At 33.0% G+C, this 13,249-nt stretch overlaps 1 protein-coding gene across 2 annotated transcripts in view; it reads right to left on the bottom strand.

The window, feature by feature from the left end:
* GREM2 (gremlin 2, DAN family BMP antagonist) overlaps positions 1–12,809 on the bottom strand; it is an 80,739-nt gene extending 67,930 nt beyond the window's left edge. The window contains exon 1 of one of the 2 annotated variants that reach the window (XM_023523203.1): positions 12,798–12,809. The gene's annotated coding sequence lies outside the window, so the exon portion shown is untranslated. Of the gene's footprint in view, positions 1–10,533; positions 10,596–12,797 lie in introns of those variants that run through there. The other variant, XM_011380008.2, reaches the window with a different exon arrangement.
* Positions 12,810–13,249: the final 440 nt, after the last annotated feature.

The raw sequence follows: 13,249 nt of genomic DNA, 5'->3' as shown, positions 1-13,249 counted from the left end.
ACTGTTCCTCTTAGGCCTGGCAGTTGGCATTTAACATCTTCCCTTCTTTTGAAACTCAGAAAACAATGGCGATACTGTCTTCCATTTTCGGACCTGTCACAACTCTCACCAAAAGATCCCCGTGAAGAGGTTTTTATCTAATGTACTGATTGAAGTATGTCCAATTATTATTACTTCTCCTCAGATTGGCTTATTAAAAGACATATCTATAGGAATCATTAAACAACTCCTATTTGGAGTTCATCAATCTATGCTAGGTAAAATTTAGCTTCCAAGCACAGACACTTTCCATAGAAACAGATATGTTTAAACAAACGAACAAGCCACCAAACTCATAGAAAAAGAGATCAGGTTTGTGTTTACAACAGGCAGGAGGCAGAGGGAAGGGGAATGGAGGAAGGGATGTAACATACCACACGGTGCCTATAGTTAATGTTGTATGTTTTACAGGAAAGTTGTTAAGAGAGTGGATCCAAAGCGTTCTCGCCACAAGAAGAAATTTTTTCTTTTCTCTTTATTGTACCTATATGAGATGATGGATGTTAACTAAACTTATTGTGGTAATCAAACCATCACGCTGTACACCTTAAACTTATACAATGATATACATCAACAGTTTCTCAATAAGACTGAAAAAAAAAGAAAGAAAATATGAATTGTCACCCTACTAAATGTCTTAGTATTATTACGACCTTTCGGACTGACAGAAACTCTCTCAGGGACTCCTTCTGGGCTCAATGGGTTCATTGCAGCATTATTTACAATAACCAAGATATGGAAGCAACCAAAATATCAGCTGATAGACAACTGAATAAAGAAGATGTGGTACATATATACAAGCAAATATTATTCAGCCTTAAAATAATGAAATCTTGCCATTTTCAAACAACATGGATAGACCTAAAGAGTATTATGTTGAGTGAAAAAGTCAGACAGGTAAAGACAAATACTATGTAATTTCACTTATATGTGGAATATAAAATATAAAATAAATGAACCAACAAAGCAGAAACAGACTCATAGACACAGAGAACAAATGAATGGTCACCAAATGAAATAAGCCTGGGGGAATGGGTGAAAAAGGTGAATGGGATTAAGCAATACAAATTGCCAGCTATAAAAATAATCACAAGGATGTAAAGTATAGCATAGGAAATACAGTTAATAATATTGTAATAACTATGTTACAATATAGTTATTACTGGTGCTAGACTTATAGGGAGAGACTCCTTCATAAGTTATATAAATGCCTAACCACTATTCTGTATACCTATAACTAAGATAATATTGTTTGTTAACTGCAATTGAGAATTAAAATAAAATAATAATTTAAAAATATTCATTGGTCTACCATTCACTTTGAATAAATCTTTTACCCATGTATGATTTTATCATTACCATGCATTTGCACACTGAATTGCTCAGATCTTCAAAGTGTTGACACATTTATTATAAAACATGAAAAAAAAAATCAACCTTTATATCACCACCAACTTCATCAGGAAATTCTTTAGCAAGCTCTCAAGGTACTGGTGGTAGGTAAAATTTGCCAAAATTTTGATATTCACGTGAAAGCTCAGATTTTTTTCATTGGCAATAAATACTGTCAGTTGTTTTCTTTGAAGTCATTTTGCTAATATTTAAGAAATTTTCTTCTAAACACTCATGTTGGACTAACCCTAGTTTGTCTTGAGGTCTTTTTTTTTTTTTAAAGTATAAATATGTTCCGTGACACATAGTGTTTAATGGTGCTCAATGATGTTCAGCTCAGTTGCACACATGCTTTACTTCAAAGCAGTCATGATGTTTCATTGTGCAGCAGGAGTACTTTCTGTGTGCTTCTCATTTTCCACATAGAATATTAAAAAAAATCTACTCAAGGATTTAGATTTAATAAAATTAAGAATTTTTACCACTGTAACAAGAATGTTTTTATGTGAAACTGACTATTTTTATTCTGTAAGTGCATGGCAGTATACGATTACCAGCACAGTTTGGAGCCACTGCTCTAAATGGTGCTGAGACACCAGCAGTTTTATTCACCACTTCTTTATACCATCATTGACATGTCAACACAGTTATAAAAACAAATAATGTCTTAGTATTATTATGACCTTTCAGACTGACAGCGACTCTCTCAGGGACTCCTTTTGGGCTCAGTCATAAGCTGCTTGAGAGTGGGGATTGATTCTTACTCATCTTGGTTTCTCTAGAACTGTGTTTAGAGCATAATAAGTGGTCAAAAGTGTAATGGACTGAACTAAACTGAATGAGGAGGATAGTTCAATAAAATATTTTTCACATAAAAAAACAATGGGTAAATTAATGGGAGAACATTATAAGAGGTGGATCTTTGAAAAATGAAGTAAAATTTCCATTTGATATTTTGTTTACTATTCTCTTTAAAACTCAAACTTTTGCTTCATCGCCCTCCTCCCACTGCTCCCTCAACTGGCATGACATTGTCTTACAGAATGAAATAACCTAAAGCCAAGCCTCGCATTCAAGCTTTCCCCATCTAGCTAAAACCAATGTCTCCATCTGTAACTTCTTCTACCTCATCCCCAGTTAATCATCTTGCTCCTTTCAAATAACTGATGATTCAGTCCCCCCATTAGTAATATCCTTTCACTATTCCCTAGACTCTATTTTTTTCCCTTGCTTTTAATATCCAGCTAAAACCCAACCATTTATATAATGTATTTCCTGGTGACCTAACCCTAGTGATATAGCCCATCCCTGACCAACTATTTAGAATAGTTTAGGTCACATGATTTAACATTTTATTAGTAGGTAATCATCAATTGCTTGCTAATTGATTCATGTGTATTAACATCTTATTTCTCTTGATATCAAGTTCTTAGGGTATAGACATCATCTCTTTCAAGGTGAGACAAAAAAGGAAGGAGACAAGTTCAATATGTGGCTTGAGAACCAATAATTACTATATAATTTGTCATCACTTATTTTTCTTATAGACCCCATACTGTTTAATATGGTATAGGCTCACCATAGGTCTTCAGCAAACACTTGTGGACTAATTGAATGCAGAAAGCAAGGGTTGCTATTTGGGAGAAAGATTACCCACAAGGGAGTTAAATGGCTTGAAGGATTATATGTGGTGAGTTTGAACAAAGCAAAGCCAAGTAAAATTTTCAGAATTCCAATTTTCCAATTGATTTCCATTACATTTTATTTGTCACCATAATAGGCTCAGACAAGAGTGGAAATGGAGAATGCAGTTACAAAAAGAATAAAATCTTTGGTTTTATAAATAAATGATTTCACATTAAATAGCTCTTTTAATAATAATAAAATAAAAATTTCTCAGAGTCAATCATTTAAAAGTCTTGATAGAAGATTTTCAAAAAAGAATTCATTGAGATGCCAGCTGAACACAGATTTTCTCATCAATCACAAAAATTAATGCTGCATTAAAAAAAACTGCTATAGGAACTGTGAAATGGAAATATATATATATATATATATATATATATAACTTATTTTTCTTCAGATATATGGATTATATAACTTATTTAGTCCTCCAAGCAAGTTTTCAAAATAGGTATTTTCCTCTTTTAGAGAAATAGTAACTAATATTTAAAAAGAATAAGGAACTTGTCCAGAATCACAGAATGTCTAAGTTGTGGGTCCCACACTGGGAACTATTATTGTCTGAACCCTAAAGTTACCTCTCAATCTTGTAAAGTGATTGCTTGTTTTAATAAAATATCAAATGGATGAAAAATAGACTAATTAAATATTTGACAAGCTACTCTGTGAATATTTAATGCAATACTATACTCCTTTTTGTTAATTCAAATATTTTTTACAAGGGAAAAAAATAAAAATTTTTTGAATGAGGTGTGTGTTTGGGGTCAGTAGTTACTTAGAGGGGAGGTGATGCAATCACCTGCTTGTTGCTGACTCAGAAATGTAGAACAATGGTAAATATAAACAGATGGTCCCAAAGTCTCATTGTGTTTGTGTGTGTGTGTGTGTGTGTGTGTGCGTGTGTGTGAACTATGTGCCCCTAGCTTAAAAAATCTATAGATGTGGCATTAGATGCCCTTTTACTATCGTCCTTTTACCTTGTCAATCTAATAAAATGACTGAAATTGAAAAATGACAGAGCCACTTGTACACTTTAGAAGCAGCCCCGCCTCTGAGACACAGCCATTTTGTGCTCCAGGGATCAGGATTCCTACTCTAACAGGTGGTGTCAGAAAGACAAATCTAATCCTCCAGGGGCTGCCTTGGTGTTCAGTTTCGCCTTTCACAGTAGGTGTAATCCATGCCGTCAGTTTAATATTTCTCTGTGGGAAAGACACCAAGAGACAGGATACTGGAGAATGTCCTGGGATTTCCAATACCTCTAGAGAAAGTTATTTATATCTGATGTAGGGTTTTCTTTTTAGGATTTACTATGTAGACATTTGGATAACTATAGGGTTGCAGTGTACATATATGTGTGCATGTGCAGACACATATTTCCTTTTATTTTAACATCTCTTTACACACCCATTGCAATGTGCTAAAAAAATGCAAAGATATGACTGGAGAACACAGTGCTCCTTGGGCTAAATTCACAGTAGATGGACTTCTGTCTTTTTGTTACTACATATTAAAGGGTAAGAAGTAGGTTAGCAAAACTTGCTGTATGAATATATTCTGTAACATAATGGCATAACAAATTGATTTAGACAAGAACAGAATAGCTGAGAATAGAAAAAATGTTCTGTACCCACCTATTAATCCAAGTATGGTATAGAATTGCTACCTTTTGTCTAAGTTTCCTAGAACATTAGTCAAGGGGATCCATGTGAAACTTGGGCAGTCCCCATAGCAACTGCTGAGGAGCTTGGTGCCTGAGAGTTAGTGGATGCAATTAGAAAGACCAGGTAGACCTGGAACCCAGGTCATTTTGTAAACCTCTCTGCTGGCAGGGCCATGTATCTAGAGGACCTTGTCTAGCCCACCTCTCCATCTTACCCCTGTGTTTCCTTTAATCTCTTTCCTTTTCATGTTCCTGGTTAAATAAAAGACATAGGAAGACTTGTTCCCAATGGCCTTTATATCTTCAGTGTTTAGGGATATATTAAAGGCAAGATTCTTATGAGTACCCAATGTTGAGGTTTCTGAAATAACTTGTTTGCGGAGAGGTGGAGGTGTGACAATTTTAAGTCGTGTTATTCTGTACTTCCACTCTTCCTTTCCTCAGAGATGGATTTAGAAAAAAGTTAAATAAGTTTAACCCCAGGGCCCTTTAGGGGCTAGCAATATGTTCACATGGTTATATGGTATTGTAACATTTGCAAAGGTAAGATATACCAGCTGCAATTGATTAATACTGAATATCTTTCTATTTCAACTTGTCCCACTGCACGCTTTCCTGCGTCAGGTCACTGATGTAGCCATGGGCATTTTTTGCACTTTTCATTTCTAGGGGAACTAGAGTTGGAGATACATTCATTTTGAGTTTAGTAGGCTGCATTTATGTGGTTCACACTCACTCTTGTACACGAGTGAATGAACCTTGAGTAATGGAATACCTTTCAGAAATACTGGGTTGACTTCCTTTTTGTCAGTTATATATTCATAATTTTGTTTTTTGTTCCTTAAAGAAGTTCCCCAAATTAAGTTTCAGGATGTAAATCAAATCCTGAGTTTCTTTTATATGTCTCTTGGTGTTTATCTTATGTTAATGTTTTATTCTACTTGGATAGAGTATAACCTGTTGTTGAATGTATGGCTGTCAGATACTTATTACACTTTTTTCAGGTCAGAATAAAGTTCTGTTCTTGAGACATGCATAGCCTATGTATATTATAATGTCAAATTGTCATTTGCTATGAAATGATAGTGTCAAATCAGCAATATGAATTATTAAAATTAAATGCACCTTTAATTTGCTCAAATTTAAGTATACCATTTTTTCATTGTACTTTATAAATTTGTGTAAGAAAGGTGTGAGATATGAATAACACTTTACAGATGATTCTGTAGGCTCTGTTTTTGCCAACTGTACTTATTAGGTACAATCACTTCAAATACATATATTACGAAGTTATTCCTATTTATAATTTCCCCCACAAACTTAATATCATTAAAGTTTTCCAAAGTTTAAGAGATAGTCGTCTTTAACTGATATAAGAGACTTCTGCATGCTCACATAAGATTTTTTTTTTTGTAGTAGTAGTTTCATCAAGGACACAGATAGACACTAAATCATTTACTCTCTTCAAGTTTTTGTGGGTTTTTTTTTGAAGCTAGGGAATATTTTTCCTTGACATTTCAGCATTAAGCTTTAAATTATTGGTTAAATATGCTAAGAAATACAAATATACAGCATTTTTCAACAGACATTGTAGACTAGTTTAATAATAGGTTACAAATTGAGGACTTCTACTACTGCCCAAGATGAAAAAATAAAAAGTACTGAATTAATGTTCTTGTCTGAAACAACCAAAACCAAAACCAAACTAAAACAAAACAGAGTATTTGAAACAATGGTTTTCAAGACACAGAACACAAGGAAACAAAAGACAGTGATTCTTGAGAAATGGAAACTAACAACATGAACCTTATGATTGCCCCAGATTACTTATTTGAGGGAAGGGAACACAGGTAGAGCCCAGTAGACTTTCTGAGTTAAGAAAATAAAGCTGAGAGTCTGGGGGAAATCAAAGCAGTTAGATTTCTCAAAAATAGAGTCTATAAGAGGATAGAGCAGCACTTCTAGAAATGAAAATTACAATATATGAGATTAAAAATACACTGAATAGGGATTAATCAGAGATTATATATTGCAAAGGAAAAGATTAATGAACTTGAAAACATAGCAATAGAAACTACACAAAATAAAACAGAAAATATTTAAAAAATAAAAAGCATCAGTGAGATGTGGAAGGACTTCTCAGGTATAATATATGTATAATTGAAATCCCCAAGGGAAGGAGTGTGGCAAAAAATAATTTAATAAACAATATCCTAAATTTCCCAAATTGAAAAATGTATAACCAACAGATCTGAGAATTTCAAGAAACCTCAAGCACAGAAATATGAAGAAAATTACTTCAAGAAACATCATAATTGAATTGCTCAAAAGCAGTAAAAAAGAAAAAAAAATTACAAAGCAACAAGATAAAAAAAGACATTATGTACAGAGAAATAAAGATAAGAATGAGAGTAGATTTCTCTTTGGAAAGAATGCAAGTGAGAAGGCAGTGGAGCAACATCTTTAAAGTATTGAAAGAAGAAAAATTAATCAACCTAGAGTTCTATATGCAGCAAAATTATCTTTCAGAAATAAAATACAGACTTTCTTAGATATGCAAATATATAGCTGAAAGAATTCATCACTAGCAGACTCACCCTATCAAAAATGTTAAAGAAAATTCATCAAGTAGAAGAGACGTGACACTAGATTAATATATGAATTTACACAAAAATATAGAGCACAAATGGTAATAAAATGAGAAATTATACAACTTTTTTCTTATTGTTTCAGTCACTTTAAGAGATAAGTTACTGTTTAAACAAAAATAATGCATTGCTGTGTTTACAACATATGTATAAGTTCAATATTTAACAATCATAGCACACAGACCAGAGGGAAGAAATGAGAGTATACTATTTTAGGCTATTTTGTCATACATGAATTGTATACTATCACTTGAAGGTAGAATGTGATAAGTTAAAAATGTGTACAACAACAAGGATTATAACTATAAGCCAACAAATAAGATAAAATGGATTCATAAAAAAGTTCTTAGTCCAAAAGAAGGCAGGAAAAAAACTAAAGGGGAACATAGAAGAGATGATATACAAATACAAAATAAATTGGCAGATGATAGACTTAAACCTAGCCATATATCAATAACTGCATTAAGTGTAAATGATTTAAACAACAGATTAAAAGAAATATATTTCCGGATTGAAAGAAAAAGCAGCTCTATGCTGTCCCCAACCCCTGGGCTGCAAACCAGTATCAGTCTGTGGCCTATTAGGAACCAGGCCACATAACAGGAGGTGAGCATCAGACCAGCATCGAAGCTTCATCTATATTTGTAGCCGTTCCCCAGCACTAGCATCACCGCCTCAGCTCCACCTCAGATCATCAGGCATTAGATTCTCATAGGAGCACCAGTCCTTGGTGCCACAAAGGTTGGGGACTGTTGCATGAGGACATTTTAAATATAAAGACATAAATAGGTTAAAAGTAAATGGCTGAAAAATGATATGCCATGGTAACACTAATCAAAAGATATCCAGAGAAGCACCTAGATTGAAAGGAAAAAGTAGCATTATCTTTGTTCTCAAATGACATAATTGTCTATGCAAAAAATCTGATGGAATCTAAAAAGGTACTAGAACTAACATGTGATTTAGCAAGGTTGTAGGATATAAGATCAATATATAAACATCAATTGTACTATTATATACGAGGTACAAATATAGAAAATTAAAATCCAAAAAGCAGTATTATTTATGATAGCAACAAAAATATGAAATACTTAGGAATGAAACTGACAAAATGTATACAAATATGTAAACCGAAAACTATAGAACATTGCTGAGATAAATTAAAGAAGACAAGTAAATAGAGAGACATATCTTGTTCATGGGTTGAAATAATATTAAGATGCCAACTCTCCTTAAGTAGATCTACTAATTCAATTCAATTTCAATAAAAATCCAGCAAGTTATTTTTTTTATAGATATTGTGAAGCTGAGTCTAAAATTCATATGGTAATGAACAGAACCTAGAATAGCCAAAACAATTTTGAAAAAGATCAAAGTTAGTATGTAAACACTATCTAATTTCAAAACTTCTTATGAAGCTACTATCATCAAGATAGTGGGGTATTGGTATCAAGACAGACAAATTAACCCAAGTTAAAGAACAGATTGAACAGAAATAGACCCACACATGTATAAAAAACTGATTGAATTTTTTTTTATTTTTCAATTAAAGTTGGCATTCAATATCAGATTAGTTTCAGGTGCACAGCATAGTGGTTGGACATTTATGTAATTTATGAAGCTATCCCCCCGATAAGTTTAGTACTTATCTGGCACCATGCATAGTTATTACTATTATTGACTATATTCCTATGCTGTACTTTACATTCCCATGACTATTTTGTAACTACCAATTTGTACTTCTTAATCTCTTCACCACTCCTCTAACTACCCCCTACCCCCAGTCTGGCAACCATTAGCTTTTTTACTATATCTATGAGTCTGTTTCTGTTTTGTTTGTTCATTTATTTTGTTGGACCTAGAGGGTATTATGCAAAGTAAAATAAACAACTGATTTTGTCAAGGTTGTAAAGACAATTTAGTGGAAAAAGTATAGATTTTTCAACAAATGGTCCTGGAATAATTGGATATTTGTATATGAAAAAAATGAACCTTAATCTGTATCTCATGCCATATGCAAAAATTTACTTGTGACAGATATAAATGTAAAACATAAAACTATAAAACTCTAAGAAAACACAGAAGAAAATCTTTGTGAACTGGGATTAGTCAAAGATTTCTTAGATATGACACACAAAGTATAACTTATAAAAGAAAAAAATAAATTGTATTTCATCAAATTTTAAAATGTCTGTTCTTCAAAAGAAACTGTGAAAGATGTGTTAAGAGAATGAAAAGACAAGCCATAGACTAGTAGGAAATATTTGCAGAACATATCAGATAAGGAACTCATATCCAGATTTTATCCTGAAGTCTCAAAACTCAATAAGAAAACAACCCAACACATGGGCAAAAGATTTGAATCACCACTTTACTAAAGAAAATATATAAATGGCAAAGAAGCACATAAAAAGATTCTCGACATCATTAGTTATCAGGGAAACACAAATTAAGATCACAAAGATACCATTCTATACCTATTAGAAAGGCTAAAATTTAAGTCACAGCATTATTCATGGTGGCCAAGACATGGAAACAATTGAAATGTCTTTCGATAGATGATTGGATAAAGAAGATCTGGTAAACATATATAATAGAATGTTATTCGGCTATAAGAAAAGAGGAAATACTGCCATTTGTGACAAGTCAGAAGAAAAAGCTGAGAACTATATGATTTCACTCATATGTAGGATATAAAACTGAAAGCAACAAACAAGACAAACAAAAACTCATAGACACAGACACTAGTTTAGTGGTTACCAGAAGGAAAGGGGGTTGAGGGGAAGATAGATAAAGGCAAAGGGGTCAAATATATAGTGACAGAAAGATATTTGACTTTGGGTGGTAAACATATAATGCAATATGCAGATGATGTATTATTGAATTGTACACTTAAAACCTATATAATTTCATTAGCTAATGTCGCTCCAATAAATTTAATAATAATAAAAAAAGAATAGCTAAAATTTAAAAGGCTGACCATATTTAGTGTTGACAAGTGTACGGAGAAACTGGAACTGTTATTCACTGCTGCTGCAAATGTAAAATGATGCAGCCACTTTGGAAAACAGTTTGGCAATTAAAAAAAAATTTTTAATTAGTACCTACCATATGATCCAGTCACTCCACTCCTCCTGCTGGTTTCTTGGCTGTTATGTTAACTTTTGATCCACAATGTTCTTACAATTTGATTGGAAATCTCTTGTATTTCTTGGATGTTGCAAGTTGCAAGTTGCAGATATACAAGTAGAGATGCTTATTTGAGTTTCATAGGCATTGAAATGCTTTTTATTGGAAAGCTTGGTGTTGTTAGGTCCATGAGATTGTCTTTTAAAAACTAAATTAATTAGAATATGAAGGTTTTGTGAATACATTTCAGAAAGTTGAGGAAACTCTCAAAAAGGACAAATATATCTCACTTTAATAAAATATCTGAGACATTTGTTGTCCACAGACAACAATAGTCTGTTGATGGAATTGTGTTCTATATAGGGAGTCTTCAGAGTGTCTTCTTAGAGAAGATAATTTGATACTGACAATTTTGTATTGTAGTTTCACTTCTTAATTAACCCCAATAAAGTCATTCCAAAAACGAGGGTGTTAGGTGATCTAAGCAATCATATATTTACAAGTCATGTCATGCATCCTTTTGAATGAGTAGATTAATCATTTGTATACGATATGTTAGATTTCTCGCTCTCTTTTGATATTAATCATTACGGCACCGAGCTTAGTGTTCCACACTCTGTGGGCACAAAATTAACCAAGGCTGACTCCGTGATTTAGGCAGGAAACAGTGTGTACAGGAGTCAATTGGCACATCCAGGTTAAACAGTTACATATTATCAATTTCAGTCATGTAATATTTCAACATTTGGAATCTTTTAAAACCTGTAAGGATGATTTTTGATATAGAACCAGTATATCTATAACAGAAATATACAGACTCTTTTTTTATTTAAAATTTATGCAAATATTTTTCTACTTTGTGTGAAAAAAAAATTCCATTTATATTCCATGATAGTGTAACCATATTTAACTTAACAAATAACATTCCCTATAAGTAGGTAGAATTAAGTAGTAGAAAAAACACTGGAAAAAGAAGTCTTTTATATCCGGGTTTTATTTTAAAAGGCTGGGTAACCTCGAATAAATTTTATCCTCTATAAAATGAGAGCTGTTTGATTGAACTAGCTGATTTCTAAGATTCCTCCCAATACTAAAATGTCTGATTTGAACCAATCTGTAGAGAAAGATTTAGGTCAATTTCTTATCTGGCATGTACAGTAATTCCTGCCCTGCAATAAACTTTTCAGGGATGCTAAACGAGCCCTCGAATGGTGCTACCAATCATTTCTCGGTTTTCAAATTGAAGAATTTGAATTATTGATTTTGTATGAGCACCAAAAAATTAATGAAGCCAAATGCAAGTGTCAGATCCACTATCCATTCTCTGGGGCCCAAGACATTCTATCTGCTAGAGTAGGCTTCTACATCAGCACTGCAACTCAGAACTGGCTTATTCCAGAAGAGAATCTGATTACCTCCTCAGGCCCCCATGAGGATTTTGGCACCTTTCAATCCAAGATGTAATTGACCCTGAACTAATTAAAAGTTAATTTATTCTCCCCTTTCTCTTGCTGTCTTCTCTAGATTTAATTATAGCTAGAATACGTCAACATATTTATTAGGATCAAAGAAAACCCAGCAGCTTTGTTTTTTTTAACATTAAAAATAAATGTGTTTGAGTTCTGGTATATGGTATATTCAGACAAACCCTTTACATTGCCTGTAGTTGTAGAATAATTTCAAGCAGTAGCTAATGAAGGAATCGAGTCTATCTCACCAGTGTGATCCCCTCATTTTAGCTATCTATAAAGTGACACTGAATCTGTAGCACTAGACCGATAAAGTTAACTACTTTCATTATTGTTGACATTACTTGACAGACAAGACAAGAATGACTTTCTAAACCTTATTTTTCTGCATTCTATGTAATTAGACACACCATTGGTAACTCAAATTACCTTAAAGAGTACAAAGTACTCCCCATCAGCTGACAAATTAAGTCTTTATGTCAATAAAGGTGAGACATTGCCAATATTTAGTCCATTTTCTTTTCTCCTGGACTTTATCTTTGAACTAATGATTATAGAGATTTAAAAATCAAACTATTTTTTTCTCAGTTATGAGGTAGTCATCCCTTATAATTCTTGTTCTTTGTAGATAAGGCCCTGTTTTTCTTAGTGGATTGGTTGTATGAAAAACCATCAGTTCAAAAATGTTGACAGAATAGCCTAAATATTTCAGTTAAGCACTTGACTGAAGTGGTTAGTTGGATAGTCATTGAATTAAGCATTTGTTTTACTCACGTGTCCAGACTGGCATCTAGACTGGCACCCACAATGAGGTACATGCAAAAAAAAAAAAAAAACCACTCTAAAAAAGGATTCTCACTGTGATAACATGACTGGAACTAATTCTAAACTTGTTTTACTGGTAAAATAAAATAATGTTTCTCTTACATGAATCATAGACTCTTTATTCTTATATTAGAATTAGTCATTGGGCTTTGGAAGTAAATCTATCAAAATAGTGCTAAGGCGAAGGCGGAGCTGGGACTAGGGTGAGGCAAGTGAGGTGCTTTCCTCAACTTCAAAATGAAAGTGGGAGCAAAAAAATTGAGTCATTAAGATAAATACTTCAGTAAAATGCTAAAAGACAATCCAAAACCAAATAAAATACCACATCAATGTGAAAAAATTCATGATGAATAAAAGTATCAGAATTTTAAATGAAGATAGATTCATTATTACTTAACTGA

Source organism: Pteropus vampyrus, unplaced genomic scaffold (assembly GCF_000151845.1).
Source record: "Pteropus vampyrus isolate Shadow unplaced genomic scaffold, Pvam_2.0 Scaffold383, whole genome shotgun sequence".
In the NCBI taxonomy this organism is placed as follows: Eukaryota; Metazoa; Chordata; class Mammalia; order Chiroptera; family Pteropodidae; genus Pteropus; species Pteropus vampyrus.
This window is presented reverse-complemented; position numbering and strand designations above follow the sequence as displayed.